The sequence below is a fragment of the Podarcis vaucheri genome (assembly GCF_965113315.1).
Source record: "Podarcis vaucheri genome assembly, chromosome: 2".
NCBI lineage: Eukaryota > Metazoa > Chordata > Lepidosauria > Squamata > Lacertidae > Podarcis > Podarcis vaucheri.
Genome location: NC_138760.1, coordinates 17,315,459 through 17,322,750, shown reverse-complemented (window position 1 = coordinate 17,322,750; position 7,292 = coordinate 17,315,459). Strand labels below are relative to the sequence as shown.

At 45.7% G+C, this 7,292-nt stretch overlaps 1 long non-coding RNA gene across 1 annotated transcript; it reads right to left on the bottom strand.

The window, feature by feature from the left end:
* Positions 1-3,789: 3,789 nt before the first annotated feature.
* Positions 3,790-7,169, bottom strand: LOC309526720. The gene is made up of 2 exons (XR_014216878.1): positions 4,629-7,169; positions 3,790-4,370 (listed from the first exon to the last, which is right to left on the bottom strand). It is a non-coding gene; the product is annotated as an uncharacterized lncRNA (long non-coding RNA).
* Positions 7,170-7,292: the final 123 nt, after the last annotated feature.

Sequence of the window (7,292 nt, the reverse complement as noted above, 5' to 3'; positions counted from 1 at the left end):
GTTTAAGGAGCCCTCACCTCAGCATCAGAGCCGCTGCACCACCTGAAGGCAGCCAGGCAGAATAGTTGCTGTGGTGGGGAAGGTGGAGGCAGCCTGCCAGCTACATCTGAGAGCCCCTAAACTGCTGTGGCGGCAGCTGTCAGACTGTCTGCATTGCCACGCGATGCTCCTTTAAACCTCTCTATTGAGATGAACACAGCCACGCACCCCTCAATGAGCAGCCAACAAACTTGGGAAAAGCAGCAACACAACACATTGAAAAAAGCAGACCAACCTCAAATGAATCAAAATCGCAAGAAAGCATAAAACAGCACTGACTCTAACCCTAATTCTCACCCTTCTTCTAACACTAACCCAATCCTAAAATTAACCCTAACCCAGAAATGGTCTTGTTAGATAGTAAAATTCATGTTAAATTGCTGCTTTAGGGGTTGTTGGAACGGATTCATCCATTTTGCATTACTTTCTATGGGAAAGCGCACCTTGGTTTTAGAACGGACTTCTGGAAAGAATTAAGTTTGGGAACCAAGGTACCACTGTAGTGGGAATGTTTTGTCCTCCAGATGTTCCTGAACTAAACTCCCACCAGCCCCAGCAAGCATTGCCAATCACTCGGGGCGACGAGTTGTAGTTCAGCAACATTTGGAGGGCCAGATGTCCCCCATCTGCTGTAAGTGTCATCCTGAAAAGCCAGTTTTGAATGGGCAGCTTGCTGTGCCGGTCTCGATCCTCCCTTGGTTAAGCTGGGAGCAAGCAAACCACAACATTGGCTTAGTGTTCTGTCTGAACCAGTGCTCATGGCTTGTTTCTCTCCAAGCAAGTGGGAACCAATAATAAACCTGCGTGGCCTTGACAGCCACAGGGCTAATAACTGACTTTGTATTGGGGAAAATTGGCTGCATAGATAGACAGTGGTACCTCGGGTTACATACGCTTCAGGTTACAGACGCCACTAACCCAGAAATATTACCTTGGGTGAAGAACTTTGCTTCAGGATGAGAACAGAAATCGTGCTCTGGCGGCGTGGCAGCAGCAGGAGCATTAGCTAAAGTGGTGCTTCAGGTTAAGAACAGTTTCAGGTTAAGAACAGACCACGAGAACGAATTAAGTTCTTACAGGTACCACTGTAGTAGGAAAAGGAGTGAATCTAGCTGAGATTGGCACTAATGTCCGAAAAGGAGAATAAAGGATCTATCTAATTCCTCCAGGCTTTGCCTGAGGGACTTTTTGTCAAAGCAGTTCGTTCCTCAAACTTTGCTGTGCCATAGATTGGTTAGTGAGAAAAAGATTCCCTGTTGAGGAGGTGCATACGCTTTCGACTTGTGCTTCCTTCGGTCTTGCTCCTCTGTTTCAGAATCTAGGTGTTATAGCAGAGTGCTGTGCAACCCACAAAGTCCTCAAAAGTGGAATCCCACAGCTAGCCTAAAAGCAAGTGTGTTGCATTCAGTGTACTGCTCAGGAGATTATTTTGCCAGTGTAGCATTTCTGCTCACCCAATGGAACCATTTCCCATATCCTAACCTGGCATGCGAAGACAGGAGTGCCTGGCATGCTCTGGTCCATGGGGTCACGAAGAGTCGGAGTCTGCCCTCCAGAGTAGAATGAGAGTCTTCAGGCTGCTTTCTGCTTGCACAACAAGTTGGTTGAGTACAGCCCAGTGCTTTTACATAAGGATTTTAAGATCTCATTGCAGGCACCACCTCAAAATGGTTTTGACAGGGAAAAGAATGTAAACAATGTCCTGACGCTGCTACTGGCAGCTTTTCACCAACATCATTTGCCTTGAAAGGCATCTACAGCTACCACAAGAAGTGTGTGAGGTCTTTGTACCCTTGCAATACAGCTACGACTGTCCGTATTTCTTAAATGCCCTTGAGGAAAGGACAGTGAAACCTGAGCTAGTTTAAAACTTGACAAATCTCTTAACACTTTTATTTCTAAAGATGCATCTGTGCTCTAAACTTAGAATCCCAGGTTTGCCAGTTCTCCATGCAAAAAAAGAAGAGAGTGAAAGATTCCATTGAGGGACAAGCAAAAGTTTTTTGCATTAAATTCCTAGAGCTGCAGACTTTCTGGGATTGCTCTCAAGTGCAACAGTCTATTTCTGTCATCAGGAGGGCAAGGAGGTTGTGCAGGGCACTGCCTGCTGACCGTTTCAGTTTCATTCAGCCCACACCATTCAAGCATTCCCTGTCCACCTAAAGCTGCTTTTTCACTGTGGAAGCTTAAGTTGTGTGTGCCCTAATACCACACAGCTCTTCTGCTCTTCCACTGCATCTGTGAATATACAGAATGTAGGTATCCAGTTATCACAAGGCAGCTTAAACTAGGTCTGGGAACAGTTTCCTTGATTCCTGAAGAGAGTACGGATTTGGTTTCTTCATGTGTGGTGCAGTCTGTAAGACCTCAACTCCTACAGTCTTAGTCCCTAGTCTGCCCATAATTTTGGGCTCCAGGAACTCTCTTCAATCTTGTGACTGATCCCTGTGACTGGCTTTATGCCTCTTGCTTGAGGCAGGATGGGGATCTGCAATGTTCAGGGGTTTCTATAACTCATCAGGGTCAGAGCTAACATTTGGCCAGGGCTCTTCATACCTCCCACAAAGCCCCTATCTTCTCTCCCAGCTTGTTTCCTGTGCTAGCCAGCTAACTCCAACCCCCATTCTTTTTCACTTGATTTATTCTCTTTTCCATGTCTCTTACTTGCCAAAAGTTCTGAACTTGCCTACGGGAAACAAATTAAGTGTGATATAGATTCTTTATGTGTGTCGTTAAGTACTACCTCCAATGTTGAGTACAGTGGTACCTCGGGTTACAGACGCTTCAGGTTACAGACTCCACTAACCCAGAAACAGTACATCGAGTTAAGAACTTTGCTTCAGGATGAGAACAGAAATCATGCAGCGGCGGCGCAGCAGCAACAAGAGGCCCCATTAGCTAAAGTGGTACCTCAGGTTAAGAACGGACCTCCAGAACGAATTAAGTTCTTAACCCGAGGTACCACTGTATTCATTTGGCTGGCATATGAGATTGGAACTGAGGTTCTCTTCCTAGTGGCTGCAGGCAACTCAAAACAAACAAAAAAACCTTTGTTGGCATCACTTTGCTCTGATTTTCTTAATGGGAAGGACAACAAAGTCAGGCGCAGAAGCCCTGATTGCAGCCATTGGCAAACTTAATTCTGCCGCTCCTCTGACTTCTGAGATTTTAGCAGCCAGTTATCCTTGCAGTTTCAAGCATATTTTTATAGCCCTAGGGTTTGACGCTTCAGAACAAGTACAGTGGTGCCTCGCAAGACGAAAAGAATCCGTTCTGTGATTCTCTTCGTCTAGCGGTTTTTTCGTCTTGCGAAGCAAGCCCATTGACGGATTAGCGGCTTTTAGCGGCTTATCAGCTTATCGGATCAGCTGATAAGCGGCTTAGCGGCTTAGAAAAAGGGGGGAAAGGGGAAAAAAACCCGCAGGAACTCGCAAGACATTTTCGTCTTGCAAAGCAAGCCCATAGGAGATTCGTTTTGCGAAGCACCTCCAAAACGGAAAACTCTTTCATCTAGTGAGTTTTCCGTCTTGCGAGGCATTCGTCTTGCGGGGCACCACTGTACTTAGAGCTGAAGTGCTAAGAATTGGGAGCCTTGCCGACATTCAGCAGAGAGGACATCAGTCGAATGGAATGCCTTCCTCACTGGTACCTACCCCTCCTCTTCCTCCTCCCCTCCCCACTTAGCACATTCAGTTTTGTGTCTGGAACCCTTGAGGAAAGCACAGGGCTACATTGAGAACATGCAAACGCTGAATACAAAATGGTCTTTAATTGAAATCTGCAGTGCCATTACTCATCTAGCAATGTTATTACCATACAGACATGATCTATTTTACAAGGGTGGATGTTAAAATAAGTGAGGAGGATGCACAGATCCAAAGTGGTAGGAAGTATGGCTTCACCTAAGGGACTGAGAACTTTCCTTCCACAGGAAGAATGACAAACTGGGCTGGGAGTGGTCGGAATGGGTCGGATGTCTGCAGCGCAGCCTTTTCGAGGGACCAAGATGCTGTGAGAGCCTGACGGGGTGCGAAGGAATTAATGCAGCCAGGAAGAGCCTGAGCAGAGACCCTTGGGAAAGGACGAGGCACAAGTCAACCATAGCAGTTGAAAGTTCAGTATTGACAGGGGATCTTCTCCACCTTGAGCTAATGTAAAATGGCTTGTATTATTTCCATGGAGACTGGTTCTCAGTAAGTGAGGGTGGGCTTGTTGCAAAGGAGTACTTTCTTCATTCCATCTATGGCTGAATGCAGTTTGTGTTGCCTGATGATTCTGGTTGCCAATGGGGTGCCCTGTGCATTTATGAAAAAACTACCGTATTTTTTGCTCTATAAGACTCACTTTTTCCCTCCTAAGAAGTAAGGGGAAATGTGTGTGCGTCTTATGGAGCGAATGCAGGGTTCGCAGCTATCCCAGAAGCCAGAACAGCAAGAGAGATCACTGTTTTCTCTGCGCAGCAATCCCTCTTGCTGTTCTGGCTTCTGGGATTCAGAATATTTTTTTTTTCTTGTTTTCCTCCTCCAAAAACTAGGTGTGTCTTGTGATCTGCTGCGTCCTATAGAGCGAAAAATACGGTGCATTTCTACTGCCAGGCTTTTGGTCCAGAATTGTCTCCTCTGACAGGCAACCCCTCTCCAAGATGCGAGACAGCGATCTCTCCCTGCTGTGCTACCTGAAGATCTTTTAATTGGAGGTGCCAGTGGTTTGAACTTGTGACCTCATACATGGGAAGCGTGTGCCCTGTTGCTGAAGTATGGCTCTCTACTAATCTGTTCTGGGGCAACTGCAAGCTGTAACGTCTCCATTTGAGGAGGCTGGTTCTCAGTACATTTTTAATCTGTTTCCAACATGGCTCACAAGACCCACAGAGCACAGTAAGGTGTTTTGTTAAGTGTAGCCTCTGGTGGTTAGGCACCCAGTGTGTATCTGCTCAAAAATAAAATAAAAAATGCCACTTTGAAAGACTAGCAACATTACAGATGGTCAGAACGAAACGGCTAAAAGGCCTTAGAATCCTGCAAAACCTGGCTGCATGTTCTAGAACTACCTTTAGAAACACTTTCTCTTATTTTTGTACCAAAAGTTGGGAGCTCAGAACCATGTGCAGCTGCATCAGATCAAAGGCCTATCGGGTCTAGAACTCGTCTTCAAAAGGGGCCAGCCGGATGTTTCTGGGATATTTGTCCCAGCTACCCTGAGAACACCTGATATGTTGAAACCATGATCTTGAAACAGATGCTCATTTGCTGTGTGAGATGGAGCCTAATGCGTGTATGGCTCCTCTACCCAATCAGGAACCCGAGCTGGTCAGGATTCCTGATTGGTTAGAGCAGCCCTAATATGCACCACTGTACGGTCCTTTGTCCCTAATGCCAAATGTGTTTCCAGTGGGGTGCCTGGCCAGTGGATGTGTTCGCATGGGAGCGCATGTTCCCATTACCCTCTGATGTGTTCAGTGAACGCATGTAGGAAATCATATAAACACATGCATTACAAATTTGTAAAGGTTTTTTTTTATGTAACCAAAACAAATACCTTTAAAATAACCTGCCTTTGTTGCAATTTAATCTTGAATATATTTAAAAAGGGGGTGTCTTTAAATCTAGAGAATTTTTCTTGCCTTCCTTCCCACCCCTAACATTTCAAAATAACATTTCTTATCTTGTAGAGCTGCCAAGCTTAACAATCAGAGCTCCATATCTGGAGGGGCAAGCTAGAAAGTGAAGTCCAAGCAGATTTGCCAAACCAAGGCTTGAGCGTACATGGGAAACCACTGTTAAGATCTTGTGAAGGGAACTGAAATGACTATCTGGGCTCTGCCTTAGAAAGGATCAAACCCTTCCAATTCAGGGAAAATTTAAGCACGCTCTGAACTGCATAATTTAGTCTATTTGGGCTAAGAGGGGCAAGAAGCTACGATACACGTGAATTTTCAGAATTGTTGGTTTTTCATGGAGTTTTAATGAGACATTTTACATTTAAGATTACTTTGCCATCGCAAGTCTTCAGGATGGGCCAAGCAGTGTATTTAAACAAGATTAGTGTGAACTGGCTGTGTTCTTCTAAATCTTTCTGAGATTTCCCATCGCGCTGTTAGCAGATGCTAGTTCAGATCTGCCCCCCCCCCCGCAAATCTTACGCCTTGCTTGAAAGACTGTGACAGGGAGGGCTTCTGGCTGTCCTTACTGCTGGGGAAGTATGTAGGAAGCAGTCTGTCTCCCCCTCTGGCCTTTGGTTGGAGTAACTCCACAGTATTGAACACTGTGAAAACTGCTGCCAACTGGAGATTGGCTTGCAATGTCCTGTGTGCCTAACTGCAGAGCTGGCAGATTTCATACTCTTACTACCTGCTGTTGGAGTTAATGGACTTTTTGGCACAATCCCTTTAGCCCATCTGTTCAGATGTCCTATAACAGAGCTCTTGCCTGGAAGACCTGGGGCCTCAAGTTGATGGAAGAAAGGGGCTCTGACATCTCAGGGAGGTTGCGCAATGGTTTGTCTTTACCTGCTAGGCAGTGCTGCTTGCTTTCCCTGCTCACACCATCTACCAGGGGGGCACGTGGGCGCTGCCCTGTGGCCTCAAGAGACCCCAGTGGAAACAGTACTGGTTGCATTATCACAGGGGCTGCACGTTTTAAAGGGATTGATCAATTTTTCGCGGGGAGGTTCCCTCCTCCCCTTTTACAAACCTATTTAAACAAAGCAACAAATATTCAAGCATCTTGAAATCCTTTCTTTGCCCTGTGGGAAAAGCAGGACTAACGATAACTGGAGCCATTTGGAAGCAGAAAGGTGGTGCAAAATTGGGAGAACCTTAAAGTTTCCTTTTTTATTGAAAAGCATGTTGCTAGTCCTGTGTGAGGCTGCTGTGCAGCAAATGCACAGAAGATTCAAACATGTAGGTGGGGGCGTGGAGTGTTTGCTGCTCCTAGCTGCCAGTGCCCACTGACTTCAAACTTTTATTGCTCTTTGCAATTCTATGCACCCCTGTGGGCTAAGAAATTCTCTTCAATGGAAATTGGGTTTAAATGCCAGATTCTGTTTAGCCAACAGAGGAGGTACAGCTGTGCAAAGAACAATATAGTACTACACACATCTCTTCGGCTGGTCTATTTAATAATAATAATAATAATTTATACCCCACCCATCTGGCTGACTTTCCCCAGCCACTCTGGGCGGCTCCCAATTGAGTGTTAAATATTAAAAACTACCCTAAACAGGGCTGCCTTCAGGTGTCTTTTAAAGGTAGG